The 17,879-nt window shown below is 36.2% G+C and overlaps 1 protein-coding gene across 3 annotated transcripts in view; it reads left to right on the forward strand.

Annotated features, from left to right (window-relative positions):
• Positions 1–323: 323 nt before the first annotated feature.
• GPR174 (G protein-coupled receptor 174) overlaps positions 324–17,879 on the forward strand; it is a 30,919-nt gene continuing 13,363 nt past the window's right edge. Inside the window, exons 1-2 of one of the 3 annotated variants that reach the window (XM_009439291.4) lie at positions 324–1,122; positions 12,751–12,847. The gene's annotated coding sequence lies outside the window, so the exon portion shown is untranslated. The remainder of the gene's footprint in view (positions 1,123–12,750; positions 12,848–17,879) is intronic. The other 2 variants (XR_001714142.4, XM_003317533.5) reach the window with 2 other exon arrangements.

A 17,879-nucleotide genomic window follows, 5' to 3' on the forward strand; every position in this document is an offset into this window, starting at 1 on the left:
TTCAAGAGCCTGTGGCAATGGGTCTGGGCTGCAGAAAACCAACCTCTTTTCATTGGATCCTACCTAACTACTGAGAAGAAATGGGGGTTTACCTGCACTTCTTGGTAACAGGGACCCTGAGGGCAATGGGAAGTGGGTGGACAGGAAGTGGAAGGTGGATTATAGCTCCAGATTCTTCTTAAGGAGTAGGGTATTTAATTCAATGTCAGAATTTTAGAAGTTTGTGTATTCAAGAATGCCCTAGGCAGAGATCATGCTCACCTTCACCTCTTCTATTGGCAGCTTTCTAGGGAACATTCTTGAGAATGTTCACTTTGATAACTGAATGCAAGTGAGAGGCTGTGAGAAAGGATCACCCTAAGATTGCGGTGGCCCACTATCTATGCAAGCAACTTGAGGGCTCCTAGCTTCAGCAAAAGACTCCATAGGCAAATAGGCTGTGTGTTATCATGAACTCAAAGCTGAGTGCAACCACAGAAGACAATGCACTGTGGCCCTCGAAATAGAAAGGAGAATTTCTTTTCCTAAGTGTGAAGCTTTGCAGGCTCTACATGCAGCCTGTAGTGTAGTCCTGCATCATTAACGGGGGTGGGCGGGGGCGGAGAGAATGAAAGCAAAAGAGCATGCTGGCTGCCCCCTGGAAAACGGAAATGTTCAGTGTACACAGAGAGTGGCTTGCATATTTCACTCTGACATCTTACTACTATGCTTTTCAACATGATAGTGGTTAGATATTCCTGATAATTTTAATTTTTTTTCCTTTTGCTTTCATAATTTTTCTTTTGGCTTTCTTTTATTTTGTATTATTTTTACTTTTATTTATTTTCTTCCCTCCCTCCTTCTCTCCTGTATTCCTTCCTTCCTTCCTTCCTTCTTCCTTCCTTCCTTCCCTCCTTCCTCTCCTTTCCTTTTCTTTCTTTTTCTTTCTTTCTTTCTTTCTCTCTCTCTTTCTCTCTCTCTTTCTTTCTTTTTTTTCTCCTTTTGCTAGTGAAGGAGAATTGGATTGGTTATTTTCAGAACAGGGAGCCTAAATTGATGCACAAATCAGTAGCATCCTTGTTGGAGTGGCCATCACATGAATTCTTTGGAGATCTCTGAAGAAAACAGAAAGAAACTGAAATGGTAGGTTCTAATTATTTATGCATAATTAGCTCTTGTCTGTGCGTTTTTCCCTTAGTATCTAGAACTGGACTCTTCACACAAGGAACTGTACAACTTGTCAAGTCTAAGCATGGTTATGGATATAATGAACTTGGACCATCCTTAAATGTCATTTCGTTGGTATTTGAACAAACAAAAATAATTGTATGACGGGCTGCCGGAGGAGGGAGGCAACTTTAAACTTGGGAAAATATAAGTTTGACATGGAGAGATTTTTAATAATGTGTTTAGCTCAATTGATATTGAGTAAAATAGTCCTGTGAACATTTACAATTTAACCTGTTTTGTATTAAGTAGAGTTGCTTACATAAAGGTGCGGGATAATTTTTATCTACTCTTTGCTATAACTCTTTGGGGGTGCTATTTTTATCTGCTGCATAATTAAACTGGTTAACTTTGTGTCCTTTTCAAAATGAACGGTTATTTGAAAAATGAGAGATACAATATTTCAGGACCTTAGCTAATATAAATGCATGTTCCTATCAGCTTGTGTAAGTTACTTATTTTCACTGTAAAAGTTAATTGTTGTAATTAATGATAGATATAAAGATTCTGTTTTCAAACACGTTTAAGAAAATTTGTTTATAATGAGAGAAAGAGGAAATAAGAAAGATAACAGGCACAGTTGCTCTGTTTTTCATAGATAAGCTCTATTTACGATAGTAAGTAATCAGCACATTAAAAAAATCAACAATGGTTAAAATGATTTTGAATTTAATTTACACTTCTAGACACTCAAAATTGACTTATTTTGACAAAATGTAAGTGAAATTATTTCCTTGTTTGCGTGTTGTCTCTTTTTTGTGCTCCAAGAGAAAATGTTTAGGACAGTGCCTTTTGACTTTAAACCATATGATGATACTATAAATGGTGTGTAACTGCTAGGAGCTGCATTCAGAGACTAAGAGAAAAAAGTCATGAATTCCTATGTGAGAGAGAGATAGAAATGAGGAGGGATGTGGTACAACATGACCCAGGATTAAATCTCAAATAACTTTGCTGCTCCTTTGTCTCCTGTCAACAGTAATGTACATGGACTTTATTTTATACTGCTCAAAACTTTTCATAAAAGAAAAAGTTATAGTTTTATTCAATAAGCAGAACTATATGCTTTAGAGAGCTTTGGATCATTCAGCAAAGAGTATTTTGTTTTTCCTTTAGCTTCTGTAAATATCAGATATAAACACAAAAACATTAAACTTATAGAGAGGATTAAAGTTCTTCCACCCAGGGCAAGATTATACCAGTCACCCTGGCAAACATTTGGATATGCCAAGAAGTTTGTGTCCAAGAAGGATATACTTTTAATTACAGATAATGTGCTTTGCACTTGTGAACACATGTACTGCTCTGCTTTGTTATATGTTTGTAATAATATTTGTGTGAGACAGGAACCACCTAGTGTACTTATTTTGTTGGGGCCAGTTTAATATGATGCTGAATAATGTAAAGATGAATAAACACAAAATGAGTCATAGACTGCTCCCAATATCTCACTGAATTTCACCTGAAGACCCCTAGGAATGAATGCACTTCATTATGCCCCTTTGTACTAGGTAACTGAAAGGAAGAGGACAAAGAAACACACCTTCTGCATTCTGCTCATAGATACTTTAGGCACCAATCAGCTACCCAGAACCAAAAAGGGAAGTAAACTCCTTTTCCTGATCTCCACCCAATCCTGATACAAGCAGGGCACAGAAGGTGCCTCTTCCCTTGCCCATTAAAGTGACGCCCCACTCAAAACCTTCTTTTTATGCTATAGGTCTCAAGAATCAGTGTCTAGATCCCTAGTCAGAGAATAAGAAATTGTCAGAAACAGATTCAGCCCTTGTCACTTTCAGAGCAATGGCAAACATCTGAGACCTTTATGCTTTGGGAAGTAAAGTAGGTTCATAGTGTACATTGTGCAGTTGGAAAAAATGAGACTCATAGAGGTGAAGTGACTGGGTCAAGTATCTCTGTCTGTCTGTGACAGAGACAAAGGTAGAATCCAGGTCTCTTCATACCTTGTCCAGTGCTGTGTTCATTTCTCCTTGCTGACTATCAGGGTTTGTGGATTAAGAGACATGCATTATTCATTGGGAAACATTAAAAGATTTCATTTTGAGAGCATTCAAGAATCTCTCAATAACAGGCACACTTCAGGTTTCTCCCAAAGGCCCTAATATTGTAACAGACCTTGAGTTGTTGGGCTTTACCACTGTTTCCTTCCAAGAATAGGAAAGAGTTTTTCCTACTGTGCTCATAGAAAAAAAAAAAAAAACCCAAAGTGCAAACTGATACTAGATGCTGTAATACAAGATTAACAAAGACCTGGCCATATACTGGAAATGTATGTGCTGTATTGAGTGTCAGAGCAACAATACAGCCAATTCATTAGACAAGAGAGAGTATGCAGGAGGTCCTGAGGTCTAGGAGATTCCAGATTTGAGAAAGCAGTGAAGATTTTAGGGTATCTTGTCTGACAGAAACAGACATATGCAGTTGATCAACTAAGGTGAGAGTGTGAGGAAGATAAATATATACAGTAAGTGATAGTATGTGAATCCTGAAAAGGAATACAGTAATTAGTGGCTTGAATATTACTAATGTTTGTCATATAACCGAGTGCTATCTGAGATCTGAAAATTAAAGTGGGTTCTTCTGATATAGTCTTTGAAAGGTAAAGAGTGTGCTCCAGAGGCATCATTTTCCTTTGCAGCAACAGCTGCATTAGCAGCAGCCAGAGATCAAGATGCAGACAGAGCTCCTGACAAATAATCAGATATGCAAGATATTAGCCAAAATCAAGTCTGTATAGACTCTGCAACTTGGTTATGGGTCAAGAAGTTCACTACATTTAGTTATCTAGTGAGAAAACTAAAATTTAACCATTATCAAGTTCAGTTATGTGGGTCATGCGGAAGCATGACTTGTGCCCACCGTGGGAGCCAGGGTTGCCAATTCAGACTCAGTTGTGTCTTGGATAGCATAAATACTATCTCACTGGAAACCTAAAATATATGCAAATATCTCACCAAGTCAAAAGTGCCCATCAACTCCTTTCCTACTTCCTGACATGATATTTGTTTCTTCAAAAAGCTTTTACAAAATGTCACACTACTTAGGGCAGAAAATAAGGTTTTCTGTACATTCTTAGCAACGATGAAAGGCTTTAATATTGTTATTATTATTTAGCTAAAATTTTTTTCAGCTTTATTTGGCAGATGAGATTCAGTATTTCTTATAAGCTAATCACATGTTACCAGATATTTCTTATAAATCAATGACTCTTTTTTGAGACAGGGTCTCACCCTGTTACCTTGGCTGAAATGCAGTGGCATGATCACAGCTCACTGCAGACTTGATCCCCTCGAACTCAGATGACTCTCCTACCTCAGCCTCCCAAGGAGCTGGGACCATAGCCATGCACCACTATGCAAGGCTAATTTTTGTACTTTTTTTGTGGAGACAGGGTTTTGACTCGTCTGGAACTCCTGGCCTTGAGCAATCTCCCAACCTTGGCCTCCCAAAGTGCTGGGATTACTGGTGTGAGCCCCTGCACTTGGCCCCAATGACATATTTCTGTATGATAAAATAATTCTTACAACTTAAGTACAGGATGACAGTGATGAAATCCTTTACTGTTCAAAGTATTTAATCTATTTTAGGTAATACTGATGACCTATAAGTTACTTCTTTAAAACTAAAAGTGTGTTATTTTAGGTGTCTACTCTATTTGAAGTGTCAGGCCAAATGGTGTGCTGAAAAATGAATAACATGTAGAAGATAGACTGATTTATTATTTCTCACATATGTTTTTACAATTAAATGTTATGAGCAAAATATATTATGAGATGAAAGAGCCCACAGAGTCTATTTTTTTAAATTTACATTTTATTTTAATCTATAGTTTCATGGCCCCTATTAATTTTCATACTGAAGGACTTACTCATTTAATTTTCTAAAGACATATTTCTTTGACTTTTTTCCCCACATCCTTATGACAATAGCATTCTGCTTCTGTATTCTTTGGTCCAGTTTTTATTGGGATCTGTTTTTATTTTTACCTTTTTTTCCCCTTTATTTTTATACCTTATAAATGTATCCGTTGACTTCTCTCTCTTCTAAGAAAGTTAGGGTTAAAGCTAGGTAGTACTGATTTTGTAATATTTCTTAAAACTAACTCAATTTAACAAAGGAAAGTTCAGTGACTTGACCTAGCATTAGTCTCTCTGAGGAAGAACTACTGACCCTAGAAATAGAGTTTTGTATCAAAAGTCACAGTGCATATCAAGACATCTGGTACAGTAATACCTTTCTCTCTGAAATGCTATGACTTCTAAAAGTTTATTAGGGTTAAAAAGAGAATTCTACCTAGCTGAAGCAGAGTATGAATATAACAGACTAGACTGTAAAGTGGCTGGTCTAGATAATCCATCCGGATTATTTAGGGAAGGAAGATTTGTGACCCAAGTTATCCTGAGTGAGTGATCATATATTGGGTTTGGGGATACCCAGTTTTGCTCTGACATCTTGCTGAAAGGCTCTTTCGATCATGGAGAATAGATTAAACCTCCCTCAGTTTTTTTTTTTTTTTTTTTTTTTGCCATGAAATTTGGTTAAGCAAACACTCTGAGGGCATTCTGTAACCTTCAGAGAGAAAAGGGCTGTTTTTCAGAATAGAGACTATAACCTGGATTATATTTGATGTATAATTACTTGTTAATGACTGATTTAGTTCTAAGTTACAGTTTTAAGAATTTTACATTAAGAAATATTATCTTTGTGTCTGTTTGGGTCTTTCCCAGGGGAACATTTACTCAGAAATTTTAAAACTAACTGATCTCTGGGAATCATTAAATTTGAAAATATCTGTGACATAGTCCAATAGAGAAAAATTATTAAAGTTGATCACCCCAGGTTATAAGTTATTCCTTGACTGGGACTTGGGCCAAACATGAATGGCCAGAGTAAAACTATAGGCTAAATCAATATCTGAAGAATATGGGCATGGTGGTTAATCAGGCTGGCCCCTCCTCAAATGCTGTGGAACCTCTGTTGTGTGGGCTTCTTGAATACAATACATAGAGATGCAATCTTCTCTTCATAATTTTCATTTAGTGACACTCCTGGACACTCATTGGAAAAATTTTGGACACACAATAGAAATGAAAATCAATAGTAAATCACCCAAATATAGACCCTCTAAAGACTGTATGATGTTGCTTTGAAAATTTTAAATTTAATCTATTTAACATTTGCATGCATTAACCCACTTGTCATATTGGGTCAAATAATATGAAATACTTCTAAGAAGTGGTGATCAGTTCTTTATATTTTTCTGCAAAATTTCAGCACATTAATTAAAAAGATAGAATTGATTTGGTTTCATATCTAAAAATTTGTTTTCAAAATAAAAAATTTAACTTCATATAACCCTTTCCTGAGTGAGGAATTATATTTAGATTGTAACAATTTATTTTAGAATGAAAATTAGGTTTGGTTTGCTCAGTCTCACTCGTAAGCATAATGACTTTATTTTCTTCATGGGGAATTCTGAGCCTTTGGCCTTTTCCTATTCCCACATCTCCGGGAGTTCAGTCTAGTTTCTTTAGCAAAGGGAAAATAATAGTTTTCTAATATGATTTCGGATTTTGGACGTACATTTAGGAGTTTCCAGAGCCTTCTCACAGTTCCGTACATGAGTTTCAAAGCAGGTCCAAAGTCTCACCATGAACTAAGGGTCAGCATCAGATTCAGACCATCCTTGATATGGATTTTTTTTCACTGTAGAGCTTATACTCTATTCTAAATCAAGTATATTTTTAGTAATAACTCTAGAAAAAGCAGTAAAATATATAAGCAGCTACTCAGAATCTAAGATTCAGCAGGTTTTTCGAGCTTATCTACTACTGGCTCTTTTATTTTTAGTGTTCTATCATCAAAAGTAATATATATTTTTAAAATTGTACACTTAACAATATACTAAGGATTGGGCAAGATGCCTTACATCATTTTGACAACAACTACATTTGCTTTCTCCATTTTACAGATTAAGAAACTAATGTTCAAGAAATTACATAACTTGCCCAGTGATATACAACTGTTTTTTTCAACACCACTTTATTGAGGAAGGATTAGCATACAAAAAGATGTGTATATTTAATATATATAACTTGGCGAGTTTGGAGATAAATATATACCTGGGAAACCACCACCACAATCTATGCAATATACATGTCTATCTTGGTTGAGTTTCAAACCCAGTTCTGTTGATTGTCAAAGCTCTTTCTTTATGTTATGCTGTCTCTATACGATGAAGCCATAACTCACTATCTTGTCCCTTTCCACTTGAGAATCAAGAGAGTTGGTAATAGAAGAAGTCAAGATGTACCCATTTCAAAACAGGCTGTCCTTTTATTGGATTTAGGCTAGGTGAACAAGGAAAAGGAGGAGGGGAATAGGGAATAAAATGAATAAAATTGAGAATTGTAAAAAGCAAAAATTAAATGTTTTATTTATCTTCAACCATTCTTTATGATGTGTTTACTGTTTCTACAAGATATAACCCCTGCCCTCTTAGAGCTTATTTACTTGAGGAGGATAAGCTAGCGCATATTAATTCTTATTATACAAAAGAGATTTAGGAAGAAGGTGTGTGACTTCATGGAACCTTTTGCCTTAAACAGAATCACCATTCATCTATACTTAAGCTGACATAATGTAAAAAGAAAATCATATTAAAATTTTTGCTTTATTCTACATAATCTAATTTATGGCATGCTAAGGTTTAAGAGCAAAAGTTCTGAACTCCAGATATGAGCCTCTGTTAGAGATTAGAGCACAATGTGTGGTTTTAGATGCAAGTTAATATCAACAAAAGGAAAGGGCTCAAAAAATTGTACACAGAGTCTCTCCTAAACAGGTCTGCACCAATAGATTAATTTATGTGTTTACTTGTTTGCTGGCTTCCTAGTGCATTCTATATTGGCTATAAGGAATTCGAATTTGGGAGAAAATATGGGATCCTTCATATGCAAATCAAGTTTACACATCAACCATCAGAAAACAGGATAGAGCTATTTTTATATTTGTGAGTAAGCTTTTTCCTTAGGATCAAGGACTTGGAGTTACAGAATGCCTGTTCTTGTTTCAGAGCATACTCTGTGGCTACATTACTGAGAGAATTAACTGGAATCTAATCGCATACTTAAGTTCAGGAGCTCAGTGTGGTCACCATCTGATCCAGTGAGTTATCGAATCTTGAGTTAAAAGAACAAAAACACAATAACAAAGTTTTAGGCTTGTCTGTCTCCTGATAACGCTAATTATTTCCCACCACATTCTTTTGCTCTCTACACACTCGCCTCCTCTGTCTGTGCTCCCTATCCAAGAGGAAATAGAGGAAGAAACTTGGGACATCAGTTTCTAAACTCTCTTCTAAATTATGCTTTCAACAGGCACCAATCGCAAGTTTGAAGTCATGTTCCTTTGGGGCTGACTAGAAGTATAAACCTGAAGAAGGTACTAAGCTCCCTCATTTTTCAGTTTCTCTATCTGTGAAAATGGTATAATTGAGGACATTTCTCTCTTAAGGGTATGGATCACCATGCAGATACTGAACAGGTACTTTGTATTTCTTTTACCAGAGCTCCTCTGTACAATTTGCAAAATACCTTGTGCTACTGGATTGAAATCACACTGGGAACATTGAGTTGTACTTGCCTTTCACCTGACAAATTTCCCTTTGCACATGTCAGCATTATGCCTGGTTAAGCTTGCAGATTGAAGTGCTTATGAGGAGCAAAATAGTTTTAAGGCTTGCAGCTGAATAAATGAGAAAGAGAGGCATAACTTTTATGGATCAGTGAATCGCTGTTTTCAGAAATGCTGTATGGAATAGTCCAACCACTTTAAGGTCTGTTGTATGTTTCTACTCTAAATATATGGCAGCTTTCTACAAAGCTTAGTATTTGACCTGCCCAATTTAGCAACTGATTTTACACATCTCTCTTTTTTTCTGTTGTGTCACTTCTGCTAGATTTTCCAGGGCAGGGGCTATGTCTCATTTCTTCTTATCTTCTGTGATATCTAGCATGATGATTTGATTTACAGCAAGGTATTGTTCATCTCATCACTCCATTCTTTTGTCCTAGCTTGATAGTTTAGCAAACTGGAGCAGCAGGAAATGGGCCAAAGAGTAAAAATAACATTCATCTTATTTTAGTCACTTTCTTCCAGTCTTGAATGCCAGCAGAAATGAATGAACTCAATGTAAAGAGAATATCTGTGTTTCTATATGGGGTAGAGTAGAGTTAGAGAGAGAGATGGGGAATGGACAGGAATAGGTTGTGGTTTCTTCTGCATACAGTTAAGAATATTGGTTTCTATACCATTGTAGAAAAAAACAAAGGGACGCTTGTTTCTGGTGATTTGTACACTGGTATTTGATGTAAAAAATTGACAGTCTTTAACAACATAAAGCTTACATTTAGATAGTCTGACCATATGAAGGAAAGAGAAATAGCTACACACATAGTATAGAATGTGTAGTAGGGAGGAAGTGTGATGTGAGGAAATGAACAAAGGCCTATTGAATTAAAACTTAGGTTCTAGTTCTGATTGTGCCATTAACTTGTTATATAACTCAGGATGAGTCTTATTTACTTTCTTTGGGCCTCAGTTACCTTGCTTGTAAAAAGCAGAGCATTCATAGAGATTAATACAAAATTAGTGAAGGTTTAATCAAGATTAATAAAGTCTAATTTTTATTTAAAATGCTGGAATCAGTTCTTCCAGAAAATGAGAAAATATTATAAGCCTCATTAATCATTATCTACATCACCATTGAACTTATCAATGGATACGACATGCTACCCAAGGTGCTCATTAAATATGCGCTGACTGAGCTTGTTGAATTACTCCATACATAGGCTGTTGAAAAGGCTCCAGTGTATGATATGAGGAATTCAAGCTGACTATAACCTCTCCCCTATTCTCCTTTCATGCTACTGTGATCCTTTTCGTCTAGATCTGCAATGGTACCCATGTTTTTACTTAAGAAAGGCTGCTAGGAAAATCCCTGCACACTCCCTGTGAATGTCCTGGATACTATCTTCTAGTTCTCTCTCATTAATGCATTAGCTTAAATCCACTTATCACATCGCAATAGTTTTAAGCATAAAAGTAGAAACACTCGCTATAAGGGATATTTTGATGGGGAGTAGTCCGTGAGAGGAACAAATCTGTGCCAACTAGAAAAGTCTGCTTAGGACTATGGGTCTTGGATTGGATATGGAGCCCAAGCAGTTAAAGTTGTGGCGTGAGGATTCAGTCAGGCCTGAAGGATAATGCACTGGGAAGGAAGAACACAGGGATTCTTTGTATATTCCCCAATATTTATCAAGAATTGGGCCTATCTGTCTACTCAAACTTTCTACTAAACTTAGACTGTAAGAGCACAAAGTAACCTCAGGGATAATCTAGTAGCTCCCTCATTCCGCAGATGAAATACCGAGGTCAAGAGATAGAAGGGACATTCCCAAGGTCACACCACTAATTAGTGATAAGGCCAAGACTAAAAGGTAGGTGTCATATGTCTCTGATTAGTGCTCTTTTCCATACACCCTGTTTCTCTCAGCTTAAATGACTTGTCTTGAGAGTTGAAAAAGCTTCCAAGTAAAGCAGAAGAGTTTTGAAGTATATGGCTATCCTGGAAAAAAAATAATGAAGTGACTCTCTAAAACAAAATCCATTCTTTGATATCTCACCTGACTCCTGTCCATAAAGTATAACAAATTAAATGATTAAAAATTAAACAGTGCCTAAGAATATTCACGATTTCAATAAAATCTGCTTCTAGCCAGCCACATTTGTCTAGTGTTTATGATTAATCTGTGACCCTGCTCAGTCACTAAACTCTGTCCCTGCAGACTGTTACTCTAGTTTGATCTCACATATCTGACACACTAAAGTGGTGCTGTTCTGATTCTGTTTTCACAAACAACAAACTACCAGCAAGGAATATAACTTTGTCACTTTGTAACTTACTGCCTAGGTTTTCTTTCCTAGTCCCCATGATAAGCTGCTTTGGATTCTTGGGCCTCTGGACCTGCCTTTTGGTTACTCATCTTCTACTTGGTCTGTTTCTCCCACTTTGTTACCCTCTCTCAAGGACAAAAAATAATTAAAAAATAACTTTACTGTGTGTTTAATCCTGATCACTATTTTTTCCTCATCAGGTCTTTTTAAAAGGATTTATTAAGGAGTTTTAATGTGTCTAGTACTCTATTTACTAGGTGCTCGAGGAAAGAAGAAAAGGATATGTAGTATTTATTGAGCACTTGTTATGTGCCAAGCCCTGACTTACTGGTTTTTACTTATGATATCTCATGTAATCTTAACAATGTTCCCCAGGAGTAGGCATTATTATTTTATTCATTTTACATGAGGAAGAAACAGAAAGAGAGAGAGAGAGAGAGAAACAAAACAACTGGTTCAAGATTACTCAACTGAAGCTGGCATTAGAACGCAAGTCTCTTTCAAAGGATTCCTTCAAAAGTTATCATTCTAAATAAAAATCATCGTGTTAAAAGGATTAGCTTGAAGCAAATTTGCATAGGTGGAAAATATTTCATTGGATGCCTTCCCTCTGTCTTTCCTGCCTTATCCTTCCCTTTGCAGAATCCTTTGCTAACCCTTATGATCTGGCATCTCAGGTAATCCTACTATGTTACCCACCTAAGGCTGTCCCCCTCTATGTTCCTTTAATTCATTCTACCAAGTAAAATGTATTCTTTGTATTTCATTTCTTCCACTTTCTAAAGGAAAATCTAGCTTAGCTGATTGATTACAGTTAATAGGCTAATATGTAACCCCTTCTTGTAGTATTTTCACTTTATCAGTAGATTCCTGGACACATAGTTTCTTAAAGGATTGAATCCATAATGGGACATTTCTGGCAAGGTGACAAGCTTGGGCAAGTGATCATTAGGTAAAACAGAGCAGAGGAAGCTGGGGTATGGTTTTTAGTGTCCCTAAATCACCATACATAAGAAACTATCTACAAGCATTTTAAGGGTACATGTAAGGCAGCTTTGTGTAGAAATTAATTTGTCTCCTACCATGAGCTGTGCTGACAACCACTGGCCAGCTGGATCTCCCTCCATATGTATTTAATAATCAATGAAACAGTTGTGGTCATGCCAACTATTTAGAAAAGATCACTAATTGAGAAAAAGACAACTTTTACCCTTCAACTGTATTGTGAGTTTAACAAGAGGCTGTGGGATTTTTCTAACATAGTTCACCATAGTTAAGGGCTCCTTGTGACCAGGGAGTGACACATGAACTTTTCCACCGACATTCCTACCTTCTCTCACTCTTTCCGAAAGCTGCCATGTCAAAAAGAGATGTCAGATGCTAAAGAGATTCTCACTCACTCTACTTCGCTACCACTAATGACTAAGTGTAACTCTCTATACTCTCCTTTTCCTGTGGTAATTGATTTTTGGGATCTCAGCATCCACTTGCTGAAATTTCCCAGCCCTCTCTGAGCATCTTCTCCATGCTGCACCTGACCATTGCTTTTCTATGTTTTTCAAGGCATGAATGAATTAATCGTGCCAGATTCTCCAACGCTTCCTCAGGAGACCCTATTGCTCTGATCAAGAAGTTCCATCAGCACAGAAGAAAACAGCAGGTAGTCAAATACAGTCTTGACTTCTATTTCGGCATCTTTCCTAAAAATAATATTGTTTTACCCCCTGGGCCCTGTACAGACAATTAGAGCATTTGCTACCCACCTGTTGCACATTTGCTGGTCTACTTGATAGATTACCAAGCAATAGCCTGGTTTTAGCAATCAAGATATACAATCTTACAGAACACGAAAAGCTGTAGTTTCTGGAGTATTTGATAAAATGTGGCATTCTTTTCAATAGTGCTCTGCTGAGTCTTTTTTGCCTGAGACAAAGAAAAAAAATCAGTCATACTGATCCTGTCTTTATTTACTATCTTGACATTTTGTTTACTGTGAATATTTCCATTCATTTCGATTTTAAAAATACTGCATTGAAATACTATTTCTCTTCATTACTGAGTTGTTTTTCAACCCCTTAAATTTTGTGTCCAAGGAAAGTGCCTCACTCATCTAACACTAGTCCTGGCGCTGAATTTTATGGGCTGTTTGACCTACTTTTTAGCTTCAAAAGGGGATTTGGGAAACTAGGGTATACAGCCTTTATTCCCATTTTGAAAGCAAGTCTATGCACAGATTAAATAAATGCTTTCAATGTTAAACTTTTATGTAATATAATCTCATCCAGCACCCACCGGCCACTCTACATGCATACAATATTGTAATATGTGTGTATGTTGAGAAAGGTGATGCTGTTTGTGGAAAAGAAAAATTACAGTAGCCGTAGGTGAATCACTTGAATGCTTGGCAAATTTCTATTTATTGATTGGTAAGTATCAGGTTAGGGGCAGATTTGGAAGATGCAGATTCAGAGCAGCAAGTGTTTATTCTGTTTACTTTTTAGTTCTTTGTCTGGATGCCTGTTTTTAGAAGAAGTGTGTTGCCCAAGCACAAGCCTTGATATCTACTCATTGTAAAGGAACATGTCTAGTGCTTGAGCCTAGTTTGAAAAATCATGAACAAAATGACTGTACAGTTCACCTAAACATGGGGGAAAAAAACACCTCAACCATTGTAGCATTATGTTATACTTCGGACCAGGAGGTCAGAGTTCTACCAGCTAATAAAACTCCTGTAGCGCACATATCCCCTTCATGTGTAACCCAAGTATTTAATATTAGTTTGATGCAAAAGTAATTGTGGTTTTTTCAGTTAATATAGGGAATGGCAAAAACCACAATTACTTTTGCACCAAACTAATATATGGGTTTATTGGGTATCTGGAAGCCAAATTAAAGCCACCCCATTTGTTTTCTTTTCTTTTTTTTTTTTTTGTTATATCTTTTAGGCCACCCCAGTCTTTCTTTCTAGTGAGACTTTCTCATAAAAGGGAAATGAACCTCTGTTCAAGACCACTTGAGCCCTTTCCCCTGATATAATCAGGATGAGTACAGTTGAAAGCTCAATGAGACAGGGATAAAAAATTAGGCACCTGTCTGAACCATATTTTTTGTAACATTCATATATTAGTGATTCATGTTAGGTAGGGTAGCCTACACAGACAGTGGCATATTTCTTTTTCTTTCTTTCTTTTTTTTTTTTTTTGAGATGGAGTCTTGCTCTGTCGCCAGGCTGGAGTGCAGTGACGCAATCTCGGCTCACTGCAACCTCCACCTCCCGGGTTCAAACGATTCTCCTGCCTCAGCCTCCTGAGTAGCTAGGACTACAGGCATGTGCCACCACACCCGACTAATTTTTGTATTTTTAGTAAAGATGGGGTTTCACCATGTTGGCCAGGATGGTCTCGATATCTTGACCTCGTGATTCACCTGCCTCAGTCTGCCCAAGTGCTGGGATTACAGGTGTGAGCCACCGCACCCAGCCGACAGTGGCATATTTCTATTGTCAAAAGTTAATGAGTAAAAAAAAAAAAAAACAGTTAAAAAGAATGAATAAGACCTACTATTTGATAGCACAGCAGGGTGACTATGGGCAATAACTTAATTGTACATTATAAAGTAATGTAAAGACTGCAACTAGATTGTTTGTAACTTGAAGGATAAATGCTCAAGGGAATGGAAACTCCATTCTCCATGATGTGCTTATTTCATACTGCATGCCTGTATCAAAATATCTCATGTATCCCACAAATATGTATGCTTACTATGTACCCAGAAAAATTTTAAAAGATTAAACATAGAAAAAAGTAATAATCTATTGGCTAAAATGAAGTACTATACCTCTGTTGGAGGTATTAACAGATGAGATTGCTGGTTCATCTTTGCAATCCTGTTATGATACAAAATTCAAATTAACTGGGGGAAATTCAAGTGCATTTTCATTTATAAATAGACATGAAAATTCCTAATCAAGGTATGATGTCTAGTTAGAGAGAGAGAGTAAAAGAGAGAGACCCAACCATTACTACTACCAAACAAAAAACAAAACAAAACAGCAAAACATTTATTCATAGATGTATAAAGATATTCATGAAAATTTATTAAATTATTTTTTCCTGGATACATTAGATAGCATTCAGCCCTTGGCCACAACGTTTGTGTATGCACACAGTTATCTTCCACTGCATAAAATGCTAATAATTAGTTTATTTTATATATTTATATAGTACTTACTATAGAGCTTTATAAATATTAACTCATTAAATATTCATAGAGGCAGGTACTATTATCATCTCACTTAACAGAGGAGGCAACTGAGGCACAGAAATGTTTAAATAACCTGCCCAAAGCCTCACAGCTAAGAAGTGGCAGAGACAAGGTTTGAATCCAGTAAGACTGGCTCTAGAGTCCATGTTCTTTTTGCCTACTATAAATCATGCCTTATTATTTATCAAAAATTTGGATATTATGTAATATTATATACCCATACATATGAATAAATGCATATGGCATGGAGAACCAAGGCTATTTAAAACTCAGAAGTAAAGTGACAAATTATTAGAGCTAAAATTCCCTCTAAAAGTTATCTGGTTTAACATGCTTATTTTAGAGAAGAAATGGGCACCCAGAGAAATTAAGTGACTCTCTCAGGATCACACAGGCATTCAATTGCAGAGGTAGAACAAGAAGTCAAGACTTTTCACTCTCAGTCTATGACTAATTTAAGTAAAGAGCACAACTTATATTTTCAAATAAATGTCATCATTTTGAAAGTGACCTCACAAGGCTGTATGCTTATCTTAATGATGCTGTATTTCACCAAATATTCTCATACTCTTTGAAATTGTCTTTGGAATAGGTTTGAGCTGATCAAGAAAAATGAGTCTTTAAACAATGTCATCATATCATGCTTTTGAACAAAAAAAGGCCTTTTTTTTCTACTTGATCTCTAACTTCACTGTTCAGACTGGCTATGAATGGCTTTTGATTGTTTCCCAATAATTTATCTACCCTTAAAAATCAAAGATTTGTCACCCGTAAAATTATTCTAAAGAACATGATGCATGTTCTGAGTGTAATTCTAAAAGAGAATTCCAAAAATTGAAATACACATATACACCTTCAAAGTGACAAGTTAGGACAGACAAACTCATTTGGATTCTTGCTTTTTAATAAATTTATTATTTAAATAAAATATTATCACTGTGGGGAATCCCATGTCCTAAAAGTTTCAACTCACTTATGAAATATAGAGAGTACTAAGTGTGTGTGGTGTGTAGGATGTGTTTCTTGGGTAACTTTTCTCAGATTTAGAGGTTCCAAATGAAGATTACTACTCATTGTCTCAGGCTAAAGAGATGTCATGAAGATGTATACCTTGGTGTGGTATATGGAATGTGATGATAGCATACCTACAGAGGTTTTCAGAGTTAAATAATTCAAGTAAATAGAGCAAGAAAATAGGCAAAGCACAAGTTAAATCAGAATAATATTACGGAGAAGGTCAGACAAACTCAGTAGAAGTCTAAATAGAAGGCAGTGAAGAGAGAAGGGAAGAATTAAAGAATACTTCAGAGTTGAAACATTGAGCTATTGGTGGTATCAGTGATGTTCCTAATGTTAGGAAGGGCAGGGCAATAGGAGTGTCTCAGTTTTAGATAAATTTCCATTTAAGATTGCTAGCTATTTGTTTTAACCTTCCTTGATCCCATCTGGAAAAGCTTGTCTAAATTACAGATAAATAGATAGTTAAGTAGATAAGTAGACTAGAGGCCTATCACAGAACAAATGATGAAAGTACATAACCACTTGATGGTCATTTTAAAATAAAAATAACCAGAAATTGCATATTTGTAATTAAACGGTTACTGATATAATTGCTGAAACAAACAATTGGCTTTCCAAACTGTCAGAGTTATGTTTCTAATCTCTTTGCACCTGACAAATACTTAGGTTGGTAGGTACACCGAAGGGGCATCTGAACTCAAGCTATTTGCCATGGCGTAGAGGTAAACATCAGTACCCTAACACTTGCTTAAATTTTACAAAGAAAACAGGCAAAAAATACATTGAACTTGATTTAAATCAATCTCAAGAATTGGCTAGTTGCTTAGTTTTCACTCTAATGAAATAAAATCGTAAAAAAATTGCAAATAACATTTATTAACAATTCTTTTATTTATGGTCATAAGTTATGGTTTAGAAATACTTTCTCTGTTTAGATTTTCACACCATACATTTAAGGGAAGGAAGTTAGAAATAAATAAATAGCAAGCCAATGCTTAACTTACATATAAAGTCACCCTAGCCCAAATTAATTCCATAGGGCCACTGATGTTCAGGAGTCTAGCCTTACTCTCTGAGTAAATAATGATGTAGGGGGTAAACAATTAGCCCATGGCACAAATAAAAGGGAACAAACCAGCAGGTAAATTTAATTTAAAAATATTACTTTTTCTCAACTGCAGTTTTGGAGGTCAGTGTCTGTTCAACATATTTTTGGGTACTTGCCAAGTCCTTTAGCTATGGTGGGCAGGGACTTGTCATTTCCTGCCATATGAAGGCAGCAGGCTATGATAGGGAAAATAAAAATAGTACTACATTGCCACAAAGAAGTGTGGTCTACTCCATTCTGGTGCGTGTGTGTGGAGAGGAGGTGATGCTTTTTCTTCAACTGACTTGCTTTCGTTTTTACT

Source organism: Pan troglodytes, chromosome X (genome assembly GCF_028858775.2).
Source record: "Pan troglodytes isolate AG18354 chromosome X, NHGRI_mPanTro3-v2.0_pri, whole genome shotgun sequence".
Classification (NCBI taxonomy): Eukaryota; Metazoa; Chordata; class Mammalia; order Primates; family Hominidae; genus Pan; species Pan troglodytes.